This window comes from Anarrhichthys ocellatus, unplaced genomic scaffold (genome assembly GCF_004355925.1).
Source record: "Anarrhichthys ocellatus isolate YVR2014 unplaced genomic scaffold, GSC_Weel_1.0 scaffold1214, whole genome shotgun sequence".
NCBI classification, from domain to species: domain Eukaryota; kingdom Metazoa; phylum Chordata; class Actinopteri; order Perciformes; family Anarhichadidae; genus Anarrhichthys; species Anarrhichthys ocellatus.
This window is the reverse complement of record NW_022281188.1, coordinates 3,202-12,617: the sequence shown is the minus strand read 5'-3', so window position 1 is coordinate 12,617 and position 9,416 is coordinate 3,202. Positions and strand designations below refer to the sequence as shown.

Sequence of the window (9,416 nt, the reverse complement as noted above, 5' to 3'; positions counted from 1 at the left end):
ACACACACACACACACACACACACACACACACACACACACACACACACACACACACACACACACACACACACACACACACACACAGTTAGCTAACAGGCAAGACAAATGGATAGGTAGGACACTTAACTGAAAGGTGGGACAAGAAGGTCAATTACAGGTGAGACAGGTGTTTTAGTGTCACTGTGACCTCGTGCTTCTCCGGTAGCAGTTTGATCAGCTGTTTCAGGAGCTCAACGTCAAACCTGGACCTGTCTCCCCTCCAGATCAGAGACACAAGTCTGCATGGGAACTGCAGGAGAGACAGACAGGAAACAGGTAAGGCAGGAGGACATGTGAAGGACAAGTCAGGTAAGTATAGGACAAGTGGGACACAAGGTGTGAAATAGACAGGTAGAGCATGAAGTAAAAGACAAAGGAGAGGTAAAAGGCAGGTGATGGACAGATGAGACGGATGTGGTACAGGTGAGACAGGTAAATAAAATTAAACAAAGATGAACAAGAGAAACAGGGGAAAGACAAAAGACAGGTGAAGGACAGATGAGACAGTCCACCTGTCCTTCACCTGTCCTAGACTTCTTGGGACTGAGCATGATGTCACTGCTGTGATCCGTTTCTATTGGCTGAAGGACTGATTCAGAAGAATGGTCACCATTTGAACTGCTTCAGGAAGATGTTGAGGTTCAGACTTTTCTTGGCGTCAATGAAGGAAATCTGTGGACGATGTTGACACATGAGGACAAAAAGAAACCTGGACATTAACTCTCAGGTGTGATCTGAACACCAAGCTGTCGTACCTCTTTGGGCTCAGTCTTGGCTTTGGTTCTGGTCTTGGTCTCGGTTGGAGGAAGACTGAAGAGCTGCTCGATGCTGCAGTAATCCGGTTCCATCGAATCTAAAGACACCGACGTCCACAAGGACGGATGCGCTACAGAGAGAGAGATGGACATGAATACATCTTCAGGTACATCTGAAGATAAAAACATCACAACACTAACCTGTCAAGGCTCTGGACGGGAGTTTCTGCCAGTTCAGTTTCTTCATACGGAGGGTGGGACAGGGGGCGGGGCTATAAAACGACTTCCCCAGACCCTGAACTGCCTGGGCTTCGATGATGTCACCTGGAGGAGCTCCCATACCAGGTAAGGGAGGGGGAGGAGCTACCATACCAGGTAAAGGAGGAGGAGGGGGAGGAGCTACCATACCAGGTAAAGGAGGAGGAGGGAGAGGAGCTTCAATACCAGGTAGAGGAGGAGCTTCAATACCAGGTAGAGGAGGAGGAGGGAGAGGAGCTTCAATACCAGGTAAAGGAGGAGGAGGGAGAGGAGCTTCAATACCAGGTAGAGGAGGAGCTTCAATACCAGGTGAAGGAGGAGGGGGAGGAGCTACCATACCAGGTAAAGGAGGAGGGGGAGGAGCTACCATACCAGGTAAAGGAGGAGGGGGAGGAGCTACCATACCAGGTAAAGGAGGAGGAGGGGGTGGAGCCACCAATCCAGGTAAAGAGGGAGGAGCCACCAATCCAGGTAAAGAGGGAGGAGCCCATGAAGTAGCAGAAGGACTTTCTGGTAGTCGAGTCTGAACCGCCCTGTCGATGGTTCGGATCTTGCGATTGGCTGAGAGGGACTTGTGGGGGAGGAGCTTCTCCAGCAGAGTTTCGGCAGACATGTCAGCTACAAAACACACAGGCTGAATAGTAAGGACCTCTTTGTCAAAGCCAGATTTATGTTCATAAGAGGCGTCAGACTTACAGTCATGGGACATCAGAGTGACTGTCAGCCAGGTGCTCCAGGGCAAGCCAGACCTCAGATCTGTCCGGGTCCACCAGCAGCAAGGCCTGAAGGATGGACAGCAACTGGACAGAGGACGGACTGCTGGACACCTGGACAGAGACGGATGGGGATAGTGGAGGTGTTTCAGGTGGAGGTGGTGGTGTTCTGTAGGTGGAGGTGGGCGTTACCTTGGTGAAGATGGAGCTGAACACCTGCTGGTGGTTGCTCATGTCGATTCCTCCATACAGTCGCTCCATCTCATCCTCGTCCTCCGTCAGCGAGTCCTCAAATGCGTCACACTGGATGTTCAGGTCCTGGTCCTCCGTCTCCCTGGAGACAGACGGAGGTCACACACTGACGGAGGTGTTCATTATTCATTATTCATCAACTAAATCTTTACCCGAGTTTGGGCAGAACATCCAGCAGCTGTAGTCCTGTAACAAAATGTTAGTGAGAACATCTGATCCTGATTTCAATGGCAACAGAACCAAAGCATTTATTATCAACAATAATAAGGTCACAATCATCTTATGTAATCATCATTATTCAGCTTCATCATGAACACATTGAGGATTCGTCCCACCGATGAACTCGTGTCTCAGCCGGTTCCTCTTCCTCAGGTCTTCTTGTCCCAACACGAGGACGTTGACGACGCTCATGAGCGTCACCATGAACGGGACGTTATCGGTGCCGTGGAGCTCCCCATGGAGTATATCGGAGACTCAAAGTAAACGGTGACTCTGGCTCTTGTTTGGCTCGTCTCCAGGATGTGACTCGGGAAGGACTCAGCCAGACATTCCTCTGTTGTCGGCTGAGTTTATGGGAAAGTGCTGCAACACATCTTATTCAATGCTGTTATTCTACAGTTTTTGTATATTTGTTATTGAATAAAACACTTTTTTCCAAAAGGTTTAGTGTGTCTTATGTCAAATATTTGGGTCCAGACCTAATAAAAGTTCTCAGGAGTCTTCTGTTTTTATCTTTAACTATTAACACACTAAGATAGAGAACATGGCAAAGAATATCTAACCTTAAATAAAAGGTGTATCTATATATAATCATATTTTTTGAGTGAAATGCAGTTCTGAAACATTCTCAGCTGAACAGAGGGCAGATATCTGATCAGTGGAGAGAGTCTCTATTTTTTTAGGAAGAGACATTTGTTGTTCTTCCAGAGACAGCTATGGACAGGACAGGTACGTTCTTGCCCACATGATGACGGTATCCCATCATGCATCAGCTGTGGGTTCAGAGTGGGTGAAAACAAACCCGGGTGTAGCCGGTGCCAGAAAACACTCAGACATCAGGAAGTGATCTGAGGAGTTTGTTTGAGTCTTATCTGCAGTTACACCCTGTTACTGATGAAGGAGAACAAAAAGAACATTCAGAGCTGATAAGGAACCTTTAACACAACCATGTCGGGTTTCAGCTCAGTTTCAGAGCCACAGAAACATCAATGAACTAGTGAGCAAATATGTTGGGGGTCAAGTCAACATTTCCTCCTCTACTATCTACCAGAAATATTTCACGTCTCTGAAGTTTGAGCATCTCAGCTAAAGTCTGGTGGGAAGAACAAACATATTAAACCAGACAGTCGCTCACTATCACTCGTCATGAACCCTAAATAAAGATGATCTGCATGGACCTCCTGAGATCAAGGTTACCTTGTAGTGGTCCAGGGCCTCCAGGGCCCGCTGGTGACCCTGAGGGTCAAACAGAGTGAGGGCCGCCAGCAGCTCAAACACCTGCATCTTCACCATTACGTTAGACGTGTCCAGAGCTGAGGACACAGGGGATGAGAAGTGGATACAAGGACACCTCATGTGTCTCCTTAACAACTAATAAGGACACACAACATAAAGACACGTGTCAGGAGTGTTAATACAACTGAAGAACTAAAGAAAAGGAGAGAAGGACCAGTGGTGGGAAAGGAGGACCAGTGGTGGGAAAGGAGGACCAGTGGTGGGAAAGAAGCACCAGTGGAAGGAAAGAAGCACCAGTGGAAGGAAAGAAGCACCAGTGGAAGGAAAGAAGCACCAGTGGAAGGAAAGAAGCAACAGTGGAAGGAAAGGAGGACCAGTGGAAGGAAAGGAGGACCAGTGGAAGGAAAGGAGGACCAGTGGAAGGAAAGAAGCACCAGTGGAAGGAAAGAAGCACCAGTGGAAGGAAAGAAGCACCAGTGGAAGGAAAGAAGCACCAGTGGAAGGAAAGGAGGACCAGTGGAAGGAGAGGAGGACCAGTGGAAGGAGAGGAGGACCATTGGAAGGAGAGAAGGACCATTGGAAGGAGAGAAGGACCAGTGGAAGGAGAGAAGGACCAGTGGAAGGAGAGAAGGACCAGTGGAAGGAGAGAAGGACCAGTGGAAGGAGAGAAGGACCATTGGAAGGAGAGAAGGACCATTGGAAGGAGAGAAGGACCAATAGAAGGAAGGAGTAAAACGGAGGCGGTGACCTGATGAACCCACCCTGGGTCAGGGTCTTGACGTAGCCCTGGTTGTCCAGGATAAAGTGCAATCCTTTGGATGAGTTCATCACGGCTCGGACGCAGGTGATGCAGGTCAGCTGCAGCAGAGCGTCGGCAATGCAAGCGCACCCGCGACCAGACAGACGGTCCAGAGCCTCCATCAGCAGGTCTAGACCCCGCAGCTCCAGAAACTGCATCATCCAGGTCTGATCGCTGGTCTCCAACCGCCGCTGCAGACCGGAGTAGTTCACCACCGAGGGAACCTGAAGGGGATCACAGAGGGGTCAGAGAAAGGAGCTGTAGTTTAATAGACAAAAGCAAAACAGGCTGCACGCTACATGAACCTGCATAGCTTTTAATTATTACAAGCCAAAGTAAACTTCTCATCTGGGATCTCCTCAGAACCCTAACAGGGAGCCGGTCCGATGTTGGTTAGTTAAGTTGTTAAGTTTTCTCCAGTTTAATATTTCAGTTCAACCAGCACAACCGTAGTCCATGCTTATTTATTTAATCATTTCTAACTCTGCTTGAAGAAGTCCAGCCTTCCTGCCACAACGCCATCAGGTCCACCTAGTCCAATCTCCACTCACTAGACAGGGACCTGCACAGGGTTCAGGGTCTGCTGGGTTCAGGGTGCGTTGGGTTTAGGATGAACACAGAGAAGCTGCTGGTCCTGAATGGATCCTGGTCCCGTAGGATCCTGGTCCTGTAGGATCCAGCTCAGTTAACCTGACAGTAAAGAGGTGTAGTTCCCTGTAGAGTCCACCAGGGGTCAGCAGTCCTACCTGCAGCAGTCTGATGGAGAGTTCTGGTTCTGCGTTCTCCAGGTTGGCCTCCAGCTTGGCGTCGGGGTCGTGGGTTCCCGTCACGCGGTCCTTCACCGCCTCCCATCTGGTTTTAGTCGCCATGACGACAGGAAGCTGCAGAGAGACTGAAGGTTTTTATTGATCTTAAAACAGACGAGTCATCGTTAATGATAATATATAATGATACGTTATTATTTAATTAATAGATAATAAAAAACAAAGAAATGTGAAATAATCAATAATAATGTGAGTGAGTGTGTGTCAGTGTGTGTGTGTTAGTGTGTGAGTGTGTGTGAGTGTGTGTTAGTGTGAGTGTGAGTTAGTGTGAGTGTGAGTGTGTGTTAGTGTGAGTGTGAGTGTGTGTTAGTGTGAGTTAGTGTGAGTGTGAGTTAGTGTGAGTGTTAGTGTGTGTTACAGTGTGTGTGTGCGTGCGTGTGTGAGTTACTTCACGTTATAAATGCGTCTTTGTCGACTTGTTAAACTCTTCTTCTGCAGTTCAACATGCAGAACATAAAGAAAACATTTAGTGTTTCTTTGTATGAAAGTAAATTATTAGTTATTCGTGTACATTTCGTGAGGATTTCGTGTGGATTTCGTGTGTACTAGGCACCACTAACAGTGTAACATGAGTACATGTTATTAATATGTATTTTAATGTGACTTTAGAGAAACAACAGACTGAACTCATCATCTGGTCATTTATAAATCAAAGATAAATAAAATATGTTTGATTTGAGTTATTGTGGATCGATACTTCCGGTCTAAAGTGAGTCCTGAGGCGGTGGTTTCTCTCTGAACCGGAAGACTAACATGAACCCGGACTCGTTCCTCTGGATCACCGACACCAGACTCCCTTTAAAAAACACACGATTTAACTCAAATACAACAACGTTAATTTAAAAAGAGGTTTAACACCGGAGGCGGACCGTGAAGGACTCTCGTAGTGGACCCGTTCTAAATGTTTGATGTTAGAAAGCCCGACAAACTAAACCGGGTCCGTCTGTAGTCCTGAACGAGACGTTTGATTATTAATCACATGAAGAGTTTTAAACACCGTTTCTCAGACGAGGTTTGGCAGCGAAACGTTTCATCACAGAACATATTTGATCTTAAAGTTTAAGATGATTATTTTAAACAGACGTGATTAACGGGTCGGACTCTACCGGGTCGCACGTGCTCTTACCTGATCGTCGGTCGGTCGGTAGAAAGTTGATAAAACTTCGTCCTCGCGGTGAATCACGGTCCTCTAACACGTCCGCAGGATGTGGGCGGGGTCAGAGGTCACCGGTACCAGGTGCCACATCTGTGCGCGTGCGTGGTGTGCGTCGGGTTCTCATTAATATTTATAAATATAACTTCTGTTCTTTAAATAAAACTTTAACTCAGTGTTTTTTATTTGTTCTGTAACCCTAAACCTACTGGAAACCATAACAATAAAACAATATGTGTACAATGATGATACGATCTATGTTTCTGTATTATTACTATCAGGCCGTTTAAGAACATTCATGTTGACTCTCAGTCCAGACACGTGACGCACCTGTGTGGAGGACCAAAGGGACATGAAGAAGAAGTGATTCTGTGTGTGACCAGCAGAGGGCAGACTGTCCCTGAGAGGAAGTTCACCACTGTTGTTCATCTGAGCAAAGTTTTGTCCAACACACTCTGTCCTACATTTCCCATAATGCACCTGGATACTGTCTTTATAGATGTATATACATATACACTGCTGTTCAAAGGTCTGGTGTCACTTTTCCCTGAAAACATACATGAAATGAGTTTAAATAGGAAGAAATGTCATTGACAAAGTTACAAATAATGATTTTTAATTGAAATAATACTTTCAAACTCTGCTTTCATCAAAGAATCCTCCGTTCATCCGAGCTGTGGCCTCCTAGCTGTCCATGTGTTCATGCTTCAGTCCGATGGGCTTGATGGAGCTGCGTACCGTACGGTCAAGCTGCTCCCACACCAGCTCCACAGGGCTGAGATCCAGTGACTGTGCTGCTCCATGAGAGACAGACTGACCTCTGACCTCTGACCTCTGTCCAGGCTCTGTGTTCGTAATCTCTTCTGTTTATTGGCCAGTCTGAGATATGGCGTTTTCTTTGCAACTCTGCCTAGAAGGCCAGCATCCTGGAGATGCCTTTTCTCTTTAATGAAGCTGCCAGTTGAGGACCTGTGCGGCATCTGTTTCTCATACTAGACCCTATAATGTCCTCCTGCTCCGCTGTGCACCGGGCCTCCCACTCCTCCTCTTCTGTTAGAAGCTCTGTGAAGGGAGTATTACACAGCGTTGTACCAGATCTTCCGTTTTTTGGCAATTTCTCACATGGAAGAGCTTTCATTTCGCAGAACAAGAATAGACTGACGAGTTTCAGAAGAAAGCTCTTTGTTTCTGGCCATTGTGTGCCTGTAATGGAACCCACAAGTGCTGATGCTCCAAATACTCAACTGGGCCAAAGAAGGCCAGATGTATTGCTTCTTTAATCAGCACGACAGTGTTCAGGGTTAGGGTTGCCATTGGAAGACAGGACTACTGGAAGCTGAGAATGGGCCTCTGTAGATGTTTCATTAAATCAGCTGTTCACAGCTGCAGTAGTCACTTCCAACAGTAACAACTACACAATATTTATGATCAATTTGATGTTATTTTAATGGACAAAACATGTGCTTTTCTTTCAAAAACAAGGGAATTTCTAAGTGACCCCAAACTTTTCAATGGCAGTGTATATGTACAGATATATACATATACATATATATGTATATGTATCAGTGGCGGCTGGTCAATAGAGGGCCATGGGGCCTGGCCCCACCTTGAGCCACACAAAAAAAAAAAAAAAATTATAATAATCATAAATTATACAAATTGTCAATATTTGTGTTTTTGAACTATGGAATGTACCCAGTAATATGTGTAAAATATGATATCTGCGCAATATATGCTTTTCCTGCTCGTCCTCTCCGCCTGTGTGCACAACACATCTCAGAATGCGCAGCTAGGAGGGCCAAATCGTTTTGGCCCAAAAGAGGCGGGTCTATGAAGCAGTTTAGCCAATTGCTGATTGAAGATATAAATGAGTGACATACAATTTAGCCAATCAGTGCCCTCAAATAGATTCAGTGTGGGGCCAAAACGATTTGGCCCCCCTAGCTGTGTGTTCTCGTCAGGAGAAGTCTCTACAGGCCAGCGCGAGCACTACTCCTCCAGGTCTCGTTTGAGAGGAGAACTTTGGCGGAGATTCTGCAGCCAAAGAGCTGATATCGGATCAGCCTGACCCCACAATCAGACAGCAGACTAGCGGGAAAGGGAAGCAGTACATGAAGCTTCTGTACTAGCTGTACACCAGACAGGTTTGGCTAGCTGGATGCAGTCATGCTAATAACATATTTAGCTTTTTAAAACAACGGGGACAGATCCAGCACGGACAGTTAGGGAGTGAGGGATGAGGAGGTAAGGAAACATGAGAACACCAGGGTAGGGAGTAAGGGATGAGGAAGTAAGGAAACATGAGAACACCTGGGGTACTTCTCAAGTCTCTTAATTGTCGTTTCCTCGCCCCTCGATCCTCGCTTGAACCGGAAGTTGTTTCTGCGCCGCCATATTGACGGCCGTCCCAAAGCTCTAATGTAGCTCTGAGGATCGAGGAGCGAGGAGAGAGGAGGGACCTCGGAGGAGCCATGAGCGAGGAACCACGAGAACAGACTTCCAGGAAGTCTTTTAACGGCCGACACGCCCCCTCATTGTTCATCAGTCATGTGATTGGACGCTGCAGCCGATCGGACTGATGACTGAGTTTAACACCAGAGTGAAGACGGATCACAGATTAAACTCTAGTTTATATTTGATTAGGTTTCTGATTCAACATCTGGTTTAAATGAATGTTCATTGTAGTCTGAACAACAAAAGGACCACAAACAACTTTCTGCATTTATTAGAAAGATTTGTGTTTTCATGATCTGATGTTTCCCTCAATAACTTTATTATGAATACAATTAAAGTCAGAGAGAGCTGAGAGACTAAACACTTTATACATCATTCCTGAGTGTTTGATGAGTTTTATCATTTAAGAGAAACAATAATCATATTCTGGGTTATTTCATATCGACGTCATAGTCTGAATTTCTAAACGTACAGACGCAAATAATTCATAAATAAGACGATCGCATCCCGCCGGTAGAAATGGATCCTGATCTTATAAACAGAACACAGGACACAGCTTGTTAACAGACTACAGAGAGAAACACCTCTACAGTGGTGATTACTGTGTCTTTATTAGTTATTAGTATTATTAGTTACTGTTATTAAGTACAGTGATCATGTGAACAGACACTAACTTATCTAAAGTGTCTCCAGCTGTTAAAGCCGACTGACAG

At 46.0% G+C, this 9,416-nt stretch overlaps 1 pseudogene; it reads right to left on the bottom strand.

Moving 5' to 3' along the window:
• Positions 1–42: 42 nt before the first annotated feature.
• Positions 43–5,170, bottom strand: LOC116377407 (inverted formin-2-like; annotated as a pseudogene).
• Between the last annotated feature and the right edge of the window lie 4,246 nt (positions 5,171–9,416).